At 38.5% G+C, this 13,938-nt stretch overlaps 1 protein-coding gene across 18 annotated transcripts in view; it reads right to left on the reverse strand.

The window, feature by feature from the left end:
• The window catches only part of SGMS1 (sphingomyelin synthase 1), a 323,691-nt gene that overhangs the window by 122,102 nt on the left and 187,651 nt on the right, over window positions 1-13,938 (reverse strand). For 12 of the 18 annotated variants that reach the window (XM_054437158.2, XM_054437161.1, XM_054437163.2 and 9 more), the window contains one exon: window positions 5,619-5,699. The gene's annotated coding sequence lies outside the window, so the exon portion shown is untranslated. Of the gene's footprint in view, window positions 1-5,247; window positions 5,420-5,618; window positions 5,700-13,938 lie in introns of all 18 variants that reach the window. The other 6 variants (XM_054437165.1, XM_063670575.1, XM_054437156.2 and 3 more) reach the window with 2 other exon arrangements.

Consider the following 13,938-nt stretch of genomic DNA (forward strand, 5'->3'; position numbering starts at 1 on the left):
ATTTTAAACCTCCAGAATTCCACACTTTGACATGGGATATGTTCTACAAACATTTATAGAATTCAAACCTTATTTGAATTGTTAACCTCTGATGAAGGTTGACATCTTCAATGAAGGAGAAAGACAGCAGTGGAACAGTTGATAGGGAACTCTATCCCTCGAGATAAAAAGGAGGCTAAGCTGTGTGTGAATGAGAGAGAGAGAGAGAATGTGTGTGTGCGTGTGTGTGTATGTGTGTGTATTAGGCCTAAAAGAGAGAGGATGGTGCCTAAATGGAGAAAAAAGAGTAGATCAGTTTAGGCTAACTTATACTGCAGGAGCAAAATGTCCTCAAATTTTGGAGGCTAACAATGGAGTGCGGCTTATTTCTAGTTCCTGTCTGGCTCCTTGCAGATAAGCTGTGGCTGGACTCCATGTCCTCTTCACTCAAAGACCAGGGCAGAAGGAGCACCCCTAACTGGCGCATGGTAGTCCCATGGCAAAGAAGAGAGAAAGATGGCAGAGCAGGCCATACCTATTAAAGTGTCTGCTCAGAAATGACACAGATTATTGCCACTGACATTTCACTGCCAAAATAAATCCTAGAGGATTTATTTAGCCAAGCTAGCCATGGGGCATCAGCCTTCTGTAGAGTAGGAGAGTATAATCCTTTCACAGGGATGGAAGGTGGGCAGAAAGGAGCAGCAAGTGTTCTGACAATAATATGAGCTGCCACAAAAAGAATGGAAAATGGCTAGAGCTGAGCTTTCTTCCCCCCGTAATGATAGAAGGTGTCCTGTTATAAAAAGCAGCCCCTCCATTTCTGTGGTACTTTATGCTGTTCTCATAATCTTTCAGATACTGTCTTACTATCTTTACAACTATCCTAGCAATGTTTCAAGGCCTCAGCAGTGCCTGAACTACAACACCAAATCTGGTACTCTCTCACCCACCTTAGGGAAGTTAGCCTTTCAGGCACCTGCAAAATGCAGATAATCCCAGACGCTTCCTAAGAAGACTGTTAAGAGACTAAGTACAATGATTAACAGAGGCTCCCCAATTTAGGATAAGGTTACATCCTAATAAACCCATCATCAAAAATGCATTTACTACACCTAACCTACCTAACACCATAGCTTAGCTGAGCCCACCTTAAACATGCTCAGAACACTTACGTTAGCCTAAAGTTGGGTAAAATAATCCAACAAAAAACCTATTTATTAAATATTGAATATTGTTTTTAAATTATTGAATACTGTACTGAAAGTTAAAATAGAATGGCTGTATGGGTACTTGAAGTATGGTTTCTACTGAAGGTGTATTGCTTTTGCACCATCATGAAGTCAAAAAATCATTAAGTCGAACCATTGTAAATTGGGGACTGTATTTAAAACACACAAGCACAGACAGGTATAGTCATGCACTGCATAACAATGTTTTGGTCAACAAGGGACACACAAAAGGCAGTGGTCCCATAAGATTATATTTTTCCTATACTTTTCTAAGTTTAGATACAGAAATACTTACCATTTGGTTACAAGTGCCTATAGTATTCAGTAGAGCAACATGCTATACAGGTTTGCAGCAGCCTAGGAGCCACAGCCTATACCATATAGCCTAGGTTTGTAGTAGGCTACACCATCTAGATTTGTGTAAGTACACTCTATTAGGTTGACACAATAACAAAATTGCCTGAGGACACATTTCTTAGAACATAGCCTCATAATTACGCAACTCAGTAAATGTAAGGCATTACTATTATTAAATTATGACATGCGTCCCCAAACTCACTTCTTTTCCAAATTGTCCTTAAATTTTAATTATAAAGAGTTTGTTAAAATTCATTAAGTATAGAAAATAAGTTAATGAACTTTCCTTCACTTTTAAAAACCTCTACTCTTATAGTTTTTTCTACACATACACACACACACACACACACACACACACTCACACTCTTTTCTCATGACTTTAATTACTTGTTTATGTTCCGGTTCGTTTCTTAAATCTCTCAAGAATTTTAAAAGATCTATTCTTTCTTGAGCATTTGGAACTATTTTATTTCTTCCCCAAATAAGAAAAATTAAGAACAATTGAAGCTATTCAGGGCCATTCATTTAAAGTATAACATAGATTCCAAAATGACACCCAACTAAGAATAAATTAAAGGCTTGGTATCAAAGACCCTCTATTTTCTTTTTCTAGCCCTCATTAGCAGTATTATCTTTTCATTCTACTAAACTATAGGTCTAGCCTTTTCCCAAAACGTGATCTTCCTGTACCATCTCTGCTCAAACTGTTCCTTTCTGCTCAAACTGTTCCTTCTACCTAGAGTGTCCCCTAAGCACTCCTCCCAACTCTGTTCACAGGTCTCATCCAGATAAGTGAATGAGTGCACCATGATGTTACCAAAGATGTTCATTACAGCACACTTTACAAAAATGAAAAGTTGAAAACAAAAATGTCCAGTAATATGCAACATTATAGACTATGTACACATGGAATGCTATATATTATGTATACATCTACATAGTTGTAGATGTATATTTATTGATGTGGCATCATCTTACTATATTGTCAACTGAAGCCGATTTCAAAACAATAGTAAAAACCAGACCCATTTTAGAGGGAAAATAAAGCATGTATCTAATCTCGGCATAGAAAAGTATGGCAGAATACAAAAAAAAAAAAAAATGTTAATTGTTAACATTTTCACTGCCATGCAAAATAGTTTTTGCATTCTAAAGTTCTTTCCAATTGGCAATGTTAACTTTTATAATTTCATAAAAGGTACTTTAATAAAAAGGCATTAATCATTAAATATCTAATCCACATATCATCTACTCCTGAATCTCCTCCCTGATCTAGCCCACTCCTCTTGCCACCCAGGAAATTTCTCTTTCTCTTCTGTTTTCTGAGTATTTTATACATCTTTTATAATACCTACCACATTCAGTTTGAAATTATAGTTTTCTCTTTTCAGGTTTGATTATCAACTCCTAAAGTGCAATAAGTCTGTCTTATTTGTACTGAAATGTATCATCAAATCCAACAAGTCCCAAGTATCTAGTTTGTTGATATGAACATAATGCAAGGCTATAAAATTTGCACATCTAAAGACTATACACATAGCAGCTCTCTAATGAAGAAATCATCTATACAAGGGATGTTTGGAAACCACATAAGGCCCATTCTGGTAAGAGAGATGATAATATAAATCAGAATGTTATATCTATAATAAAATTTCTGTATTAAATTATTATTTCCATGTTTGCTTTCAAAGTACCAAAGACACACTTATTTAAATTAAGCCAAAGGTAATTATTTTATAATCCAAAGGCAAGTCTGTCAGATTTTAACCATGAGCTTCCTCTTGAAATGAACACAGATTACTTTTGCAGTAATCCAAGTCCATCCCTGACTCAGTGGGAACTACAAATACCTTTTGTTTTAAGAGGAAATCGGGGAAATGAATGTTTTACAATTATGTAAGTCTGATTCAAAGAACTGACACAAGCAAATGTTTTGAAATATCCAAGGCATTTTTGTAAGGTTCAATAAAGAATGTGTTTTGAGAACTAGGTGGGTGAGATTTAAAGTAAAAACAACAAACACAATCTTAGCTGTTACTTAGCAATTTCAGGGTTCGATTGCTTCCTTCTAAAGGGCAAGTTAGAAAACTGAAGAAGTTGCTTCTAGAAGAAACATTGAGATGTCTGATCCGGTTTCGTTTTTTTCCTCCATTTCACTCCCTAAGATTTTAATCAAGCCAAGACGAACTTTAAACTGCCCAGGTTTGGTTTTGTTTTTACTCTCTCCCTAGAGGCAATTGGGTTTCCATTAAAACTTAATGTTTGAATCAAAAGCAAAGCTACATGGAATGCTTAGTTGGGAGGAATCCTGACTACTTGTCTCTGTAGTGCCACTACCTGAAGGAATTTAAGATTTGAAGAAATATGGGGAAGGGAGAGAAGGAAGTTCAATAGGCAGTGAGCAGAATGACTGATTGCCAATATTAGCACTTGGAGATCAGTTTAACAGCCAGAATAGGCAAGCGATGCCAGGGGTCCGTTATGAAGCTGAGTCAACAACTCAAGAAACTGTTCTAAATTCTAAATTGATTTTGGTATCTATTTTCAATTCCAGAAGCAATATGAGCATGACAACTTGAGTTATAGCAAGCACTGACTCAAAACCAAACCTTGTTTTTATTCATCAAACGAAACTCTTACCACCAGGGCTGAGGCACATAATTAAAGAATTGTGGCTTAGAAATGTCTTCACAACAGGAAACCTACAATTAGTGGTGTATTAGAGCCAACTTATACCAGGCCACTAGAACCAATTGTTAAATTCTCAGAATTTTTAGCAAGCTGGTTGTTAAACACAGTCATTATTAAAAGTTAAATTATATAAACAAAATTAAAATAAATCTTACTAAAAACAAAGGTAATAAATACTCAAAACTCATCACTTCCTATTATTTTACTGTTAACCATGCTCTTGAGGTGATTTGTAACTACTGTATCTGGTTGGTAGAAACTATATAATGCTGTGCTACTGCATAACACTTCCCAGCCCCGCTTTCAGTGACTTTCGCTGGTAGTTTAAAATGAGCCAGCCATGGTAGGGGTATTTACACAATGGAAACCTGCAAACATGACAACCCCTCCTTCTGACATTGCCAGCTTGTTAACATCTACCTGCAGATACCACCTATAATGTTAATCACCACAGCTTGGCAATAGGTAAGGAACTCGAGCTGGCCAATCTTTTGAGTCAGAATAAAGGCCTATAGATTATAAATCATGACACAAATATAAGGAAGAAAAGTAAATATGATTTATTGTGCCAGTAACTATAGTGTAACTATAATGTGCCAGTCATAGCACAAAGTACTTTCCGCAACCTTTAATTTTATGAGAGACAGTATCAAATCCAATATACAGATGAGTCGACTGAGGTTCTGAGAGGTTGAGTAACTACTAAAAAGCACAAGAGCAAGAGTGAGGCCTAGGATTGTCTGACTGAAAAATATATGATCTTTCCACTAAGCTACCCGACTTACTAACATTATTATTATCACAATGAAACCCAAATCAACCATATGTAACTGTCAGATAATTAGTAAACATTAATAGCCTCTGATGTATACAAAAGTGGCATACATGAAGAGGGATATGGAGAAGATGTAGACAAATAACTCAATTTTAATCATATTCACCAAATTTGTTCACATTTACTTCAAAATATACCCACAGAAAAAAATACCTGAGTGAGAAATGGAGCCCAAGGAAACCACTAGGACCAAAAATATCTGCATATCAGAAGGGTTATTCCAAGCTTAATTTAAATGCTGACCATGTGCAGGAAATTCTCTCAATTCTTCAAATACTTATGCTCTGTCCACCAAATTGACACACTCAACTTAAAATGACACACCCTATGAAGAAAGAAGTATGCAAAATAAGATTTATCAAAGTTAGCATCAATTGTTTGAAGTGTTTAGATATTTACTTTATAAAATAGTTTCTCTTTTGCACTCAAGTTAGTTGACTGTGCTATCCTTTTACCATGGTTCCTTAAAGAAAATTTACCCAGTAGTTAAAAGAATTCTAAAAGGCCAACAAACATTAACTTACGGATTATTTAAAAACATTCTGGTCATCTTGGCTTCCTATAAGCTACCAGCTTCTCCCATTGTTCCAGTACAGTTCCATCACCTGTCATAAGAAGAAAGAATCTAATTAGTTACATGTCTCAGAAAGGCCATTTCTTGATTTCCACTAGTTAGTCTCTTCTTCACACACAAAAGACATAGAAAAGTCCAGTCATCTCTTCTCTTTTTTACCAAAAACAAAAAGGAAAGAGAAAATAGAAACACAGAAAATTACCTTAAGAGAAAAAAAAAATTGTAAGAGCAGTATTTCCACTGTGAAGGATTGGGGTGGTGAACCCTTAAAATTTTGCCTTTCATTATATTTTCAAGAAGAGATACCTAGTCTGTTTCCTAGGCAGCAACAGTATTAGAGTAACCCACCTTCTCTCTCCATCTCTCCTCCCTAACCCCTTCTTACCTCTCCTCAAAAGTGAAGGATTAATTTGCCTGGAAGGACTAAACGAGACACCAACTGATTTCTTGGTCCTGCTCTGAGCCAGGCAACAAAGGCCTCCCTCCAGTCACACATGCTTTGATCCAACAAAGGCATTATACCAGAACTATGGACACCTAATGCTTAATGATCAGAATTGCTACATTGTCCACATGTCCAGTTCAACAAATACTAGAGGATTCATATAATTCACAGAATAATAAAATATGCCCAGCAAAGGGCCTTCCTTTTTCCAAGAAGAAGTCATTCAGAACAATGTGTTTACTTCTGTTTTTCCATTTTTTAGCATTTTAGAATAAACAGGCTAGGAATAGAACTTTTTGCTTTCTTTCCCTTCAGAGAAGGGCCCCAAATAAAAATACCCGACTTTTACCAGTTAGAATGCAACTATTGCTCATGTTATGTGAAGAACATGTGGCTCCAAGAAGACAACATTGATAAAACAGGAACCTAAATTAACTTTCATCACCTGAGGCCTCAATGTTAATTCTGAGATGAGATTAATAGTTGTGATATGGCTCTACGCATGCACTGAGGTACCATGAGAGGCAGTGTCACCTCAGTCACCTGAACCATAGACAGAAATCTCAAGTTACCCAAACCATAAAGGGATAGGGCGGTGTTACGGAGATTAAGAAAGGAGGAGATGAGTGGCCAGGAGTGGTGGCTCACGCATCTAATCCCAGCACTTTGGGTGGCTGAGGTGGGCAGATCACAGGGTCAGGAGATCGAGACCATCCTGGCTAACACGGTGAAATCCCGTCTCTACTAAAAATACAAAAAAAAAAAAAAATTAACCAGGCATGGTGGCGGGCACCTGTGGTCCCAGCTACTCAGGAGGCTGAGGCAGAGAATGGCGTGAACCCGGGAGGCGGAGCTTGCAGTGAGCCGAGATCGCGCCACTGCACTCCAACCTGGGCGACAGAGCAAGACTCCGTCTCAAAAAAAAAAAAAAGACAGGAGGAGATGGAACAAACACCAAATAAATAGATATAGAGATCTTCTCTAGTAATAAAGAAAGAACTTGTCAGCATCAATAAAAATAGCAAGGAAGAACTGAGGAGTCAAAGATCTAAAAATTATACCCAATACTGAGAGGAACAGATTCATTGGCTAGCTATGGCTTTATATGCCTGGCCACTGACATGAGGCTCTTTAAATGCATGAGAAACACAGTAAGGTTTGATATAGGTTTAAAATAAACAGGTTTGAACCCCAGCTGTGCTGTTTAAATAGCAGTGTGATCTTTGCCAAGTAACTTATTCCTTCTAAGGCTCAGTTTCCAAGTCTGTAAAATACATACAATAATACATACCTTGCAGAGTAGTTATATAACTTAAAGATGATATATGCACCGTGTCCATCATACAATTAGTTCTCAAAAGATTACTGCAATTATTGTGCTCACCAGTGCAACTATGGTAGCAAGACTATTAAATTCATGATTACAATTGCAATTAAGTCCATTAAATTCACAGACTCTTTCCTGATGAGACCATTCTGGAAAGAGGTTCTAAATGTAACTTTTGACAACAATATAAAACTTTTCTAAGTTGATCTGATGAAGTGTTCAATACAAATCTCCACCTTAGTTGACAGCCTTTATTAACATGGGCACACAGAAAGCTCTAGCTATGTCTTTGTTAGCATTCTTCATATCAATACCTAGTTTCTTTTTTTGATGATGAATTCCTGAAAAGAGGGAATGAATCACTTCCATTAGTGCTAATTCTTCTGGTGTACATTCTAATGCTGGGCACCACATTATAGACTCATAAGCAACAGTATGGATTTGTCAGTTATGTTAAAAACAAACAAACAAACAAACAAACAAAAAAACACAAGATTCACCAGGTGAATGCATACTAACTTTAAAACAGAAGTGCCAGACCTTAATTTCTAAAAAAGTACTCCTTGACCCCTTCCAAGTCACCCTCTTTGGGACTCACTCCAGTGATGCTGACTGCTCAGAATAAGTACTCGTCTTTTACCTTCAGAAACAGTGTGCAATGTTCACAAGAACACATGTGTCACTACAGTTTAGTTCCCTTTGCTATAATAGAAAATATTTTAATAGATTAGTTCAAAGAATCAAATTCATCTTCAAAGATGGTAATTTAGCCCCACTGTGGTTATTCAAAAGAATTACAAGCAACTTCAACAACCAACTTTTTTTTTTTGAGATGGAGTCTCGCTCTGTCACTCAGGCTGGAGTGCAGTGGTGCTATCTTGGCTCACTGCAAGCTCCACCTCCCGGGTTCACGCCATTCTCCTGCCTCAGCCTCCCAAGTAGCTGGGACTGCAGGCGCCCGCCACCATGCCCGGCTAATTTTTTTTGTATTTTTAGTAGAGACAGGGTTTCACCATGTTAGCCAGGATGGTCTCGATCTCCTGACCTCGTGATCCGCCCGCCTCGGCCTCCCAAAGTGCTAACAACCAACTTTATTGAACCCATTTGGTGGAAGACACTGTGCTGAGCACTGGGAGTGGGGAAGGGGTTATAAGGTGATTGAGATGAAGTTCATTTAAAAGAATGCAGAACACTGGCAGTATCACTGGAATATAAGCAATTAGTTCAGCTGACGCACTTAAAAAGAACTATCTGGACGTATGAACCCTGGCTGTGATTGTTACAAGCCCAGCACTTCCTAATCATGTTTCAAATAAAATGTTAACATTCCACAACAGTCATGGGAAAACCTGGCTCCTTTTCTGAATGTTCACTTTACACTCTAGGGCAAAGCCGAGCCTGCTACCCCTGGGTGGAAGAAGACTGGCTGGCATCAGAATCAAGAGCATTCAAGAGCTAACATGAAAACAAGGCTGGAGAAGTTGTGGGAAAAGTTCCTGTGGCCATGAGACACAGTTGTTTGATTCTTAGCCTCTTTCTCCAAATGATCTAGTTCACTAAGAAGAATCTGGGCTTCCACTATGGGAGACAGTATCCTGTGGTCATTAAAAGTATGTGCGTTGCTGTCACACAGAACTATATTCTGCAACTAAGCTCTGAAGACCTTGAACATGTTGTCTAATTTCTGTAAGCCTCAGTTTCCTCATCTATAGAATGGGAGTGATATCAGTACAATAACCAGATGTTGTTATATGGGTTAAAAGACATAATGTCTATACACAATTTAATAAAGTTCAAGGCAAACAGTAAATGCTTATTAAATGTTGCACCATTGGAAAATGTACACTACCCTCATCCTTTGCGGGCAATACAAGTACTAGGGTGAAGCCACAAAAAAAGAGGTATCCCAATATGCTCAACAGTGTTCCAGCCCACTTCACTAGGAGACCACAAAAGGGCTTGGGGTGATATCTCATGTAGCAATAAAGGGCAAATTGTCTGCTCTTACATCCGTGCATGTATCTTGGGAGCAAAATGAGAGTGGCAGCAGCATGCAGAGGCTTGTTGGCCAGTGGAAAATTCAGAAATGTTAACACCAGCCACATAGAAACAAAACTGAGTAACTTGCTCAAGATTACTTAGCTAATAAATGGCAGAAGCTGAAATTCAAGCCCACACAGTCTAGCTTTAGTCTTTGTTCTTAACCACTATACTACACTGTGTCCCTGGCAAAGAGGAGGAACAATAACTAAAGACTAAGACGCAGGCCATAAAAAAGCAAGAAACAGCACCCTACTGATGTCTGAAGAAAAGAGGAAGATAACACAAGAGTTACTGGGGCAAAAGAGTAAAAGTACCAAAACTGCTAATGATTCTAACCTCAAATTTACTAACACAGCTTTAGCAAGACATCCTGAAAGGATGGCATGGTGAAAGTACCTGGTTTTGTAATTCAGTGCTTGCTTAAAGAGAATAGTAATCAGAAGACACAAAAGCCGAGAAGACCTCACTTTGGTCCTTTATACAAACCACACTATGATGTAGGAACAAATGTCTAGAGAAGAATGTGTCACATACCCCAAATGCTCACTGACAAGAAAGGGCCCCAGCAGCATGAGAGTTGCTTCCAAAGGCAGGGTTTCCTGCTACCTTTTCACTGCATTTCTACAGTAGAGAAGAGGAGGAAAAGCCACTCAGGGCTGTTGAATTCTCTGTAGGTCAGAAGGAAGGAAAAAAGCAGAAGGGATGAGAAACACGCCGCTAGTTAAGTAGGAGAATGGACAGAGAGGAGAGTAAGGATAAAGAGAAGCCGTATAAAGTGGCCCCCTTGATCTCTGTCTCTTCTTATCTAGGCCTTGCCTAATTCCCTCGCCCTTTCGGGACAGCTTCTGTGACTTGCTTGTAGCCAATAGAATAAGGCAAAAATTACAGGATGTATGTGGGTACATTACATAAAATTGTAACATCTACTCTGCTGCAAGTTTCTCTCTTGCTGGTTTTGAAAGCGCAGGCTGCCATTTTGTGGGCTGCCTATTGAGAGAGCCCCATGAGGGCAACCTCCAGCTGACAGCAAGAAACCAAGGCTCTAGTTGGAGAGCCCAAGAGAAACTGAATTCTGCCAATCACACGGGCTTCGGAACAAATCCTCCTCCCACCCAGCCTCAGATAAGACAGCAGCCATAGCTGATGCTTGACTGTGGCCTTGCTAAGTACCTTGCTAAGTCATTCCCAGACTCCCGACCCACAGAAACTGTGAGATAATTTTGTGATTGATTAAGCGGCTAGGTTTGTGCTAGATTGTTATGTAGCTATAGATAACTACTACAAAAGGGAGGTGAAGTTCATGTCCCTGATGTCACCACATGTCCTTCTGAGAGAGGAGAGGGGAGAAAGAGGAAGCCCCAAGAGCCAGGGTGAGCAATTCTGCCTCTACATTAGCACACACCCTCCAATTCAGCTCTCTCCAACTCAGACTCAGTTCCTCCCTTAACACTCCATCCTATTCTTGTCATTTGGAGGATATAATGAAACATACTAGCCAAGGAAATAGTAATCGTATAAACGGTGATCAGGTTCCCTGGCTGGCCTGTAAAAGCTACTCAACATGCGAAACACTGACACGTTTAGAACAGTAAGAGAACTGTGACCATTATATGAGCTATACTAAGACCCTATAGGGCATACAATAATTTTAACAAAGGAATATTTAAAATGTGATAGATTGGACTTAAACACTGAATAAAACATGTTCCAAGAGACATGTTGGAGACTTGTTGGATTAGTGGTTTTGAGAACTGAATAAAAATTAAAACATCCAATTTTTATCTAAGTTTTTCTAATATGGGCTCCTTAAAAAACAAATGTAAATATTCTTAAATTTTCCCAGCAAGCACCTGTAGCGTTGACAAATCAAGTAACAATCATTCTCAACCACAGAGTATACAGCTAAAACTAACTCAATGAACCAGAGACCTCTTATCTTAGCAGGCCATCTTTCCAAGCAGAAACTGGTAGGGAAATCCTACGATCACATAATCTGAAAGCTGAGAAATGCTCATTAGTCTTCTAGTGCCAGCCTCTCACTTGACAGATGATGACCCACAGATCCAACGACTTTAAGTGACCCGTCCAGGGTCACTCAGCAGCACAATGCGGGCCTTCTGTTTCCCAGGCTTCTTTATAATCAGACCTACCAAACTTTAGCTTCAACATGAGAGATGAAATCAATCATCAAATATTCTGTTGGGGGACAAAATAGGAACTAACATTTCATGACACTATAAAGCTCCTACAGTACTTCTAAAAACTAAGTTTTGTGGCAAGAAGGAAAAATAACACCATATAAACATTAATATGAAATGTTCAATCGAGTTTCAAAAGCAATGCACAATATTTTCTGAGTAAACTGAAATGCTCCCAAAATAGGCTGTCTTTTCTTCTGAATAATTTGCCTTTAAAAAAATGAATAGGGAAGAAAATTTTTCAAAGGCTGGCACAGAAACTTGTGCAAGGATGTCTACTCCACTGCTTTATATATTTCTATTCCTAAATTCATTGATTCATTCAACAGGTATTTTGGGGGCATCTACAATTCCAAAGCATTGCGGTAAGTGCTGTATATAAGGAACCTATCTGGATACAAGCAAATGATGCTTACTAATATTTTCAGCACAAGTAACCACGTCTAAACAAGCAAGCAATGCAGCAACAGAGATTTCCAGTATGTATTTTGGAAGGCTATTAGGAATGCAGACCACAGCTCTCTTTTCTTCTAGAAACTTCCATATTTAAAATAAATAGCAACTGGTTTTTCTGTGCAATGATATCGCCCCCAAGGTAGCAATGAGAGGTCTCAATAACAGGGGTTAAAACACCCCAGGTCACATCCCTCCAGAACTCCTGTTGTAGAACTGTCCCAGCAGCCCAAATTAAAAAAAATATATATATATATATATATATATATTTTTAAAAAGTGGCCTTTCACTCAACATTCTCCTTCCTAATCCTTTTCTCAGTACCAAGAATAAATATATGTTAAAAACAAATTAAAAGTAAATAAGGGCTTATTTTTCCCCACAGAGCCAGCAGTTTTCTCTCCTCAACATGAACTTAAACCTCTCTAGCTATTCCTATCAGTGAACATTATTTAACCCCTCCATGTTTTAAATGTATCTGAATGCTTTGACATAATATTACTAAGTAATACTAATGTCACTAAAGGTAAAAAAATAGCACGAACTGTTTACCACATGCTAGGCTCGTTCCTTTAGATATACATAAAATATTTCCAGAAACAGGCTCTCACTCTGTTGCTCAGGCTGGGGTGCAGTGGTGCAATCATTGCTTGCTGCAGCCATGACTTCCTGCCTCCTGGGTTCAAGCAATCCTCCCATCTCAGCTGCCTGAGTAGCTGGGACTATAGGTGCATACTACCACAGCCAGCTAATTTTTGCTTGTTTGTTCTTGTAGAGGCAGGGTCTCTCTGTTGCTTATGCTGGTCTCAAACTCCTGGCTTCAAGCAATCCTCCTGCCTGGGCTCCCAAAGTGTTGGGATTACAGGCATGAGCCGCCATGCCCAACCTAGGCTCATTTCTAAATGTTTTACATGTACTAATTCATTGAATCATGCCAAGAGCACTCTGAGGCATGTTAACATTACTATCCTAGTTTTAGAGAGGAGGGAGCTAGAATAGAGTTACTAAAAAAGCAGGCACAGTTGTTTGGCAAACGACATTGCATGAAATGCATGCAATGCATTCAGTCGACAAAGTGTTAGTGGGAAACCTCCACTCCCTCAGTTTCATGCTTTCATTTGTAGAACTTTCCATTAGCCTAATAGTTCAGCCTTCTCTCCCACCTTCTCCCTGGTGGAGGAGAAGTTAATTATGTGAATAGTGAGTTTGGGAGAAAGGCTACCCTGCTCATAGATGGAGTGTATTCCAGGCTGTTCCCTTCTACATTGAAAATCAGTCTCACTTAAGTATGAAATACCAGAAAACCCATTTGGCCAACCAACTTTATTTCCAAATCTCTATATTTCAAATTCCCATTGGTATATCCACTGGTCCCAAAATTGGATGAGAAAAAAAAGGTGTCATTCAACTGTCCACTCTGCCAAACTCTAACACAAATAACTTTAATTCCTAACTGGGTGGCAAGATATTTGAGAAAAAGGTAAATATTTCTTTTACAAAAAAAGGAAACCAAAACTCAAAGGTATGTAAGAATATAACCAATCCAGTCCAATAAGGTGTCTTCAGAGGAGATCATGAATGAACCTGCTCCTCTAACTCACTGTCAAGGGACATCTTAAAGGACAAGGCTATTTATCTACTTTCTTCACCATGTACAACCAGAAAATACTGCTTCCTTACCAAATAAATAAAACGCACACAGATAACTTTTTCTATTGGAGCATCCTAATTTAAAGTGGTAGAGAATTCCTTAGCAGTAGTCTCATTATTGTCACAAAGCATGCAAAGTATTTCAGTATTGCAC

This window comes from Pongo pygmaeus, chromosome 8 (assembly GCF_028885625.2).
Source record: "Pongo pygmaeus isolate AG05252 chromosome 8, NHGRI_mPonPyg2-v2.0_pri, whole genome shotgun sequence".
Classification (NCBI taxonomy): domain Eukaryota; kingdom Metazoa; phylum Chordata; class Mammalia; order Primates; family Hominidae; genus Pongo; species Pongo pygmaeus.